The following is a 7,441-nucleotide window of genomic DNA, read 5'->3' on the forward strand; positions in this document are numbered from 1 at the left end:
ATATCTAAGATTTGGGGTGGAAACCAAAGATCTGCATCCTTAACAAACTCCAGGTATTTCTGACATGGCAGTCCATTGATATACTTTGAAATGTGGCTTATGAAAACCTTCCACTAGGTCTCAAAGTGTGTTCTCTAAGCTATCAGCATTGTCATTTACCTGGCAAATGTAAGAAACACAATTCTCAGCCCTCCACCCCAGACCTATGAACATGGACTACTGAGGGCCCGGCAACCAGTGTTTGCTCAGGTCCCGCTCATGATGCTGTTATTCACTCAACTTGAGTTTTGCCTTTAATGTCTAAATTTTTCTGGTAAAAAGTCACAGTAAAGTGGCTATTGGGTCCCATTGGCATAATTTGGGTTCCCCTCACGTCCTATAAGGGTGAGTGACCTTTAGAAGTAAACTGAACATTTTTGATTGCTTATCCTGAATCCTAGGTCTTGTTGTCCCTTGCTGCCTACTACCTGCAACTTGTGCACAAGTGCTGGCCTTATACAATTAAGAAAAATTAACCCAGACCAAGATATTATGAGCACAGTGTTCAGAGGCCTTCCCTGGGATTAATACCAGTGCACAGTGAAACTGTTTTGCACATACTGTACATTTCTGAACAATTTGAAGGTAGAAGGATGAAAGTATCTTTTATTACTAAAATATCAATTAAAAGAAATTGAAAAGGGGCTAGGAAGGTGGCTCAGTGGTAGAGCACTTGCCTTGCATGCCTGAGGCCCTGGGTTTAATTCCTCAGCACCATATTAGCAAAAAGAAAAAAGCCTGATGTAGTGCTGTGGCTCAAGTGGTAGAGCGCTAGCCTTGTGCTGAAGAGCTGAGGGACAGCCCCCAGGCCCAGAGTTCAGGCACCATGACTGGAACCCCCACCAAAAAAAAGGAAAGAAATTGAAAAATCCTAATGTCATTCTTTACTGAGCTAGAGAAAACAATCCCAAAGTTGATACACAACTACAAAAGACCAAATAGCCAAAGCAAAGCTGGGCAAAAAAACAAACAAACAATGCTGAAGTAATCACAAGTTATACCTCAAACCTTCTGACATAACTATAATAATAAGAATAGCTTGGTACTAACATGAAAACAGGCCTGAAGACTATTGGGGTAGATGGAAAGACCTAGAAATAAACTCAAATACCTACAGTCATTTGATATTTGATACGGGAGCCAAAAAATATATGTTGGACAAAAGACAGTGTCTTCAACAAATGGTGTTAGGAAAACATCCATATGTAGAAGACTGAAATTGGATCCCCATCTGTCAAGTTGCACTAATACCAACTCAAATGGATCAAAGGCTTCAAGATCAGAAACCTTGAAACTATCATGAGAAGTTGGAGAATTATTAGAACTTAATTGGCATAGGCAGGAACTTTCCAAGTAGAGTTCCAGAGACTCAGAAAATAGAAGGAAGACTCAATAAATGGAATTGTATCAAACTAAAAAGTTTCTACACTGCAAAGGGCAATAACTCAATAAATGGGCAAAGAAGCTAAATAGAGGCTTCTCAGAAGAAATAAGAATACTTGACATCCCTGGCCATAAAGGCAATTCAAATCAAAACAACACTAAGATTCTATCTCATCCCAGTAAAATTGTTCATCACCAAGAATTTGAATAATAACTAATAAATTACCTCAAGAAAGTTTCAAGATACAAAATCAACTTGCAAATAAAAAGCATTCCTTATGTCACTAGAGAATTGTCTGAAATAGAAAGCAAGGAAACAATCCCATTTATAACAGCTATTAAAAATTTCAACATAAGAATAAATTCAACCAAGAAACAATGAAAGACCTCTACAATTAAAATGATAAAAACCTTAAAAGAAAGTTAAAAAAAATAGAAAAATGTTTCATGTTCTGGGATTGGAAAAATCAACACTATTAAGATATTCATGATACACAACAATTTTCAGATTCAGTAAAAACTCCCTTAAAACACCAATGGAATGCTTCATAGGACCAGAAAAAGCAATCCTAAAATTTATATGAAACCACACACACACACACAACAACAACAACAACAGCAACAACAAAGAAAACTGGATATCAAAGCCAATTGGGACAAAAGGAACAAAGCAGAGTGGCATTATACTACCTGACTTCAAGTCATACCATAAAGTTGTAGTAAACAAAACAGTGTGTCATTGGTTCCTAAAACAGATGTAGACCAATGGAGCAGAATAGAGGGCCTAGAAGTGAATATACATCCAATAAATCTTTGACAAAGATATTAACAATACATTTTGGAGAAAGACACAATGCAATACATGTTGAAAAAATTGAATACAGGCAGACAGAAACTAGACCTAATCTCTCAGCAGCTATAAAGATGAATTCAAAATAGATTTAAGACATACATAAAACCTAAAATGAGGAAATTACTAAAAGAAAGCAAGGCACTGGTGGCTCACATCTGTAATCTTAACTACTCAGAAGGCTGAACTTTGAGAATTGTGGTTTGGAACCAGCCTGGGCATAAGTCTGTGAGACTATTATCTCCAATTAATCACCAAAAAGTGGGAGGTAAAGCTATGGTTGGAGTAGTAGAGAGAGCACTAGTCTTGAGCACAAAAGCTCAGGGACAGCACCGAGACTCTGAGTTCAGGCCCCAGAACCAGCACACACAAGCTGGGGAGGGAAAATATTCCAGGATATTAGAGTAGGCAAAAATGTTTTGGACAACCCCAAGATAAGTATTCAAATGTTTTTTCAGTTTTTTTTCCTTTCATGCAATTGTTTCTATCATATTTATAATGTGATTTCTATGTTGCTTTGTATGTCCCTCCCCCACGGTATAACCCAAACTTTCACTGTTTTTGATGTTGGTATAATTTGTGGAGGGGAAGGAAAAAAACCAAATCGTTTAACTAGGGATACAGGTGGACCTATTGCAACAATGAGATGTACAAGTTGTTATATGTCGAAAAACAAACTTAACAACTTTGGTGGGGGGTGGGGGGAGGATGGGGTGGGGAAAAGGGAAGAGTATGGGAAGGGATGGGAAGGGGAAACAACGAGGAGGCTACAATGCTTGATAAGAAATGTACTCGTTATCTTGCCCATGTAATTGTAATTCCTCTGTATGGTATTCTCACAATAAAAAATAAATAAATAAATAAATAATTTTTAAAAGGATAATAAAAAAGAATAATTGTAAATACTTCATGAAAATGTGTTTCTAGAGCATTTTATTTTAAAGTTATTTAAATAATTAAAATTATACTTATAGCATTCAATTAAAAAAAGACACTAAAAGCACAGAAAATAGACAAGCAGGATTATATAACACGATGCTGTGCACAGTGGAGAAAATACCAAGACAGTAAGGAGGAATCCTACATAATGACTGAAAACATTTGCAAAGCGTATGCTATCAAGAACATATAAGGAACTCCAAAAAACCCAAAAGAATAAAAGGTGAAATAACTTGCTTTGCAATGGATAATAGATCTAAACAGATATTTCTCAAAAGAAGACATGCAAATAGCCAATAGGTACATGAAAAAACACTTAACATCATCAATCAAAGCCACAATGAGCTCTCACCTCACCCTAGTAAGATTAGAGATTTTTAAAAAAGTATCAGTGAGTATATGCAGAAATGTGTAGAAATGTAAATGAGTGCAGCCATTATGAAAATCAGCACAAAAGTTTTGCAAAAATATAAAAATAGAACTTCCACATAATCCAGCAATTCTACTAGGTATATATAGAAAGTAAATGAAAATAATATGTGAAACATACATCTCTACTTCTATGTCCATTACAGAACTATTTTATAATAGCCAAGAAATTGAAACAATACAAGTGTCCATCAAATGATAAAGAAAATGTGATACAAATGCATAAAACAGCCACAGAAAGAATGGAAACCTGTCATTTGTGACAACATGAATGAAACTGGAGATCATTAGGTTAAATGAAATAAGCCAGGCACAAAACTATTAAGTACTGCATGACCTGAAATCTAAAGCTGTTGATCTCATGGAAGCTGAGAATAGAATGGTGATTGCTGGAGGTCTGGGACAGTAGAAGAGACAGAGGGAAAGGTCCATCAATGATAATTGTTGCTCTTGAACAGGAGCCAGAAGTTGCAGGGTACTATTGCACAATATAATGACTACAGATGTACCAAATCTTTCAAAAACCTAGAGAAATGGAATTTGAAAGTTTTCACCATGAAAAAAACAAAAGAAAACTGATGAGGATGTAAGTCTGTTTAAGCCAATTTAAACATTAAACAACGTGCACATGAATCAAACACTGCACGGCACCCACACCAATGTGCACAACTTTTATAGTTTTGTGTGTAAGTATAAAGTAAGATAAAATAACTGACACTTAAACAAATAGGAAATAATCAGTTACTCAAATGGGTCTTTTGTGCACTAAGATATGACTTAGAGCAAACATTTTTGTTATTATCCTTCCATTTATCTAAGTCTCTAAATAAAGGCAAGATTCACTCATTCATCCAACAAAAGACAGTTTTTGAGAATGCTTGCTTAAATAGAGTCTCCTGTGAGCTTCTGAGAAGAGACTTTCTTCCTCTCCATTTACTCCAGTCCAAATAAGGCAAATCTAGCTGGGCACCAGTAGCTCAGGCCTATAATCCTAGCTATGGACATCTGACAATCACAGCTCATAGCCAGCCCAGGCAGGAAAATCTGTGAAACTGTTACCTTCAGTTTACCACCAAAAAAAAAAAAAAAAAGCCAAATTAGAGCCGTGGCTCAAATAGTAGAGTGCTAACCTTGAGCTCAAGCTCCAAACTGGCTTTAAAAAAAAAAAAAAAAAAAAAAAACAAGATCTCACTACAGACCCTTGTTTCTAACAGACCATGAAAAGTGAAAGAGATAATAATCCTTTTGTACAACAGTTCAAAGATAATAAAAATAAATATATTTCAAAACAGGTAAGGACTAATAAGAGAGACTTGTAAAACATGGCTTTCTTAATAAAAGTCAAAAACATCTCCTTTAGGACAATAGAAATAAAGACAACTATATAAAAATGAGAAATAAAAATCATATTTTAGCTCATCTATAATTAATAGAATTAAGAGGAAAAATTCTTAAATGACTTTCTTGTAATCTTGAAAATTAACAAGTATGGGTTGGGAAGGTGGCTCAGTGGTAGAACACTTGCCTTGCGTGCTCAAGGCCCTGAGTTCGATTCCTCAGCACCACATAAGAAAAAAGAAAAAAAATACAAAAGTGGCACTGTGGCTCAAGTGGTAGAGCGCTAGCCTTGAGCTGAAGAGCTGAGGGACAGCGCCCAGGCCCAGAGTTCAGGCTCCACGACCGGACCCAAAAAAAAAAAAAAATTAACAAGTCAAATTAAAAGCCAAACATCACATTATCTGACCTTTTCCACTTGACTCATACTAGATATTCCAAATAAGGGAAACCATGGGACCTATGTTTCTTTGGGCCTGGCTTACTTCACTTAATATAATTTTTTCCAAGTCTTTCCATTTCCTAACAAATGGGACAATGTCATTCTTTCTGATGGAGGCATAGAATTCCATTGTGTATATATACCACATTTTCTTGATCCATTCATCTACTGAGGGGCATCTGGGTTGGTTCCATATCTTAGCTATGGTAAATAATGCTGCAATAAATCTAGTTGTGCTGGTAGCTTTAGTGTGGTCTTGTTTGTAAACATTTGGGTAAATGCCCAAAAGTGGGATTGCTGGGTCATAGGGGAGCTCTATGTGAAGTCTTTTGAGGAACCTCCATACTGCTTTTCAAAGTGGTTGAACAAGTTTACACTCCCACCAACAATGAAGTAAGGTTCGTTCTGTCCACATCCCCTCCAGCATCTGTTGTTGTTAGAGTTATTGATTATAGCCATTCTAACTGGGGTGAGGTGGTATCTCAATGTTGTTTTGATTTGCATTTCTTTTGGGGGAGGATTGGGGGGGGGGGAAGGGGGAAGTAGGGAAGTGATGTGAAGGGTAAACAAAGGAGGAGGCTGCAATGCTTGGTAAGGAATGTACGCATTATCCTGCCCATGTGATTGTAGCCCCTCTGTACAGTATGTTCACAAAAAAAATAAAATTAAATTAAAAAAAAATTAAAAGCCAAGCAATTTTCAGCGAGGGCAAAGAAGAAAAGGTATAATCTTTAAATGAATATTACAAAATTAAATATTAATATTTAGGTATAAATTTTAATTCATCTATAAATGTAGTATAACACTAATACTATAATGTGCAATTTCTGTGCTAATTTGAGAAGGAGCATCAGTTACTACACACAGTGGCTCAAGTTTGTAATTCAAGCTACTTGGGGAAGTGGTGCTGTGGCTCAAGTGGTAGAGCGCTCACCTTGAGCTGAAGAGCACAAGGACAGCACCCAAGCCCAGAGTTCAAGCCCCACGACCGACAAAAAAAAAAAAAAACAGAAAGCTACTTGGAAAATGGAGACAATTGGCAAAACATGGTTTCAGGCCTGGACATAAAAGTTCATGAGATTCTGTCTCAATCAGTGGTTCAGTGTCTGAGTGTAGGGGCAAGCATTTGTCACAGGGGTACAGTGATGCATGCCTATTGTGCCAGAGAAAAGGGAAACACAAACAGGAAGATCTAGTCCAAGCCAGCCCAGCCATAAAGCAACCAGAACAGAAGAGGAGAGACGGCTATAGATCAAAAAGTTCCCATTCCACACTTATTGAACCAGAACTTCTGATGTCCTTAACCTAACTCTTGAGAACACCAACTTCAATATACAATAAATAATATATACATATTTTAAATAAATTATTTTTAAATATTTTAAACACTGATACTTCATAAATATTCACTAAAAGGAAAGCACCAGAAATCTTATCCTTTATACTTTCATTATATGGATAATTTTTTAATGTTTACATTATCAACACATTCCTCATGCTGGTATTGTCATTGATTAAAAGGTAGAAATCCTAGGCTGAGAAAGATTAAGAAATGCTCTGGAGTCACCTAGTTGGAAAGTAGATAAATAGGTTTTTTGCTTTTTGTTTTTTGGTTGTAGAGCCTGAACTCTGGGCCTGTGCACTCAGCTCTTCAGCACAAGGTTTCAGCTCAAGTGCACTACCACTTGAGCCACAGTGCCACTTTCGGCTTTTTTTGTTTATGTGGTGCTGAGAAATCGAACCCAGGGCCTCATACATGCAAGGCAAGCGCTCTATCACTGAGCCACCTTCTTAGCCCCAGATAAATAGGTTTTTGAACCAAGGCATCTCATTACAAGTCCAAGGCACTGTGTGTGTGTGTGTGTGTGTGTGTGTGTGTGTGTGTGTGTGTATGTGTCTGTCTGTCTGTCTGTCTGTCTGTCTATCTGTCTTGTCTGTCTGTCCTGGAGCTTGAACTCAGGGCCTAGGCACTGTTCTTGAGGTTTCGTGCTCAAGACTAATCCTCTACCATTTGAGCTACCGCT

The sequence above is a fragment of the Dipodomys spectabilis genome, unplaced genomic scaffold (genome assembly GCF_019054845.1).
Source record: "Dipodomys spectabilis isolate Male_0828 unplaced genomic scaffold, ASM1905484v1 ptg000506l, whole genome shotgun sequence".
Taxonomy (NCBI): Eukaryota; Metazoa; Chordata; class Mammalia; order Rodentia; family Heteromyidae; genus Dipodomys; species Dipodomys spectabilis.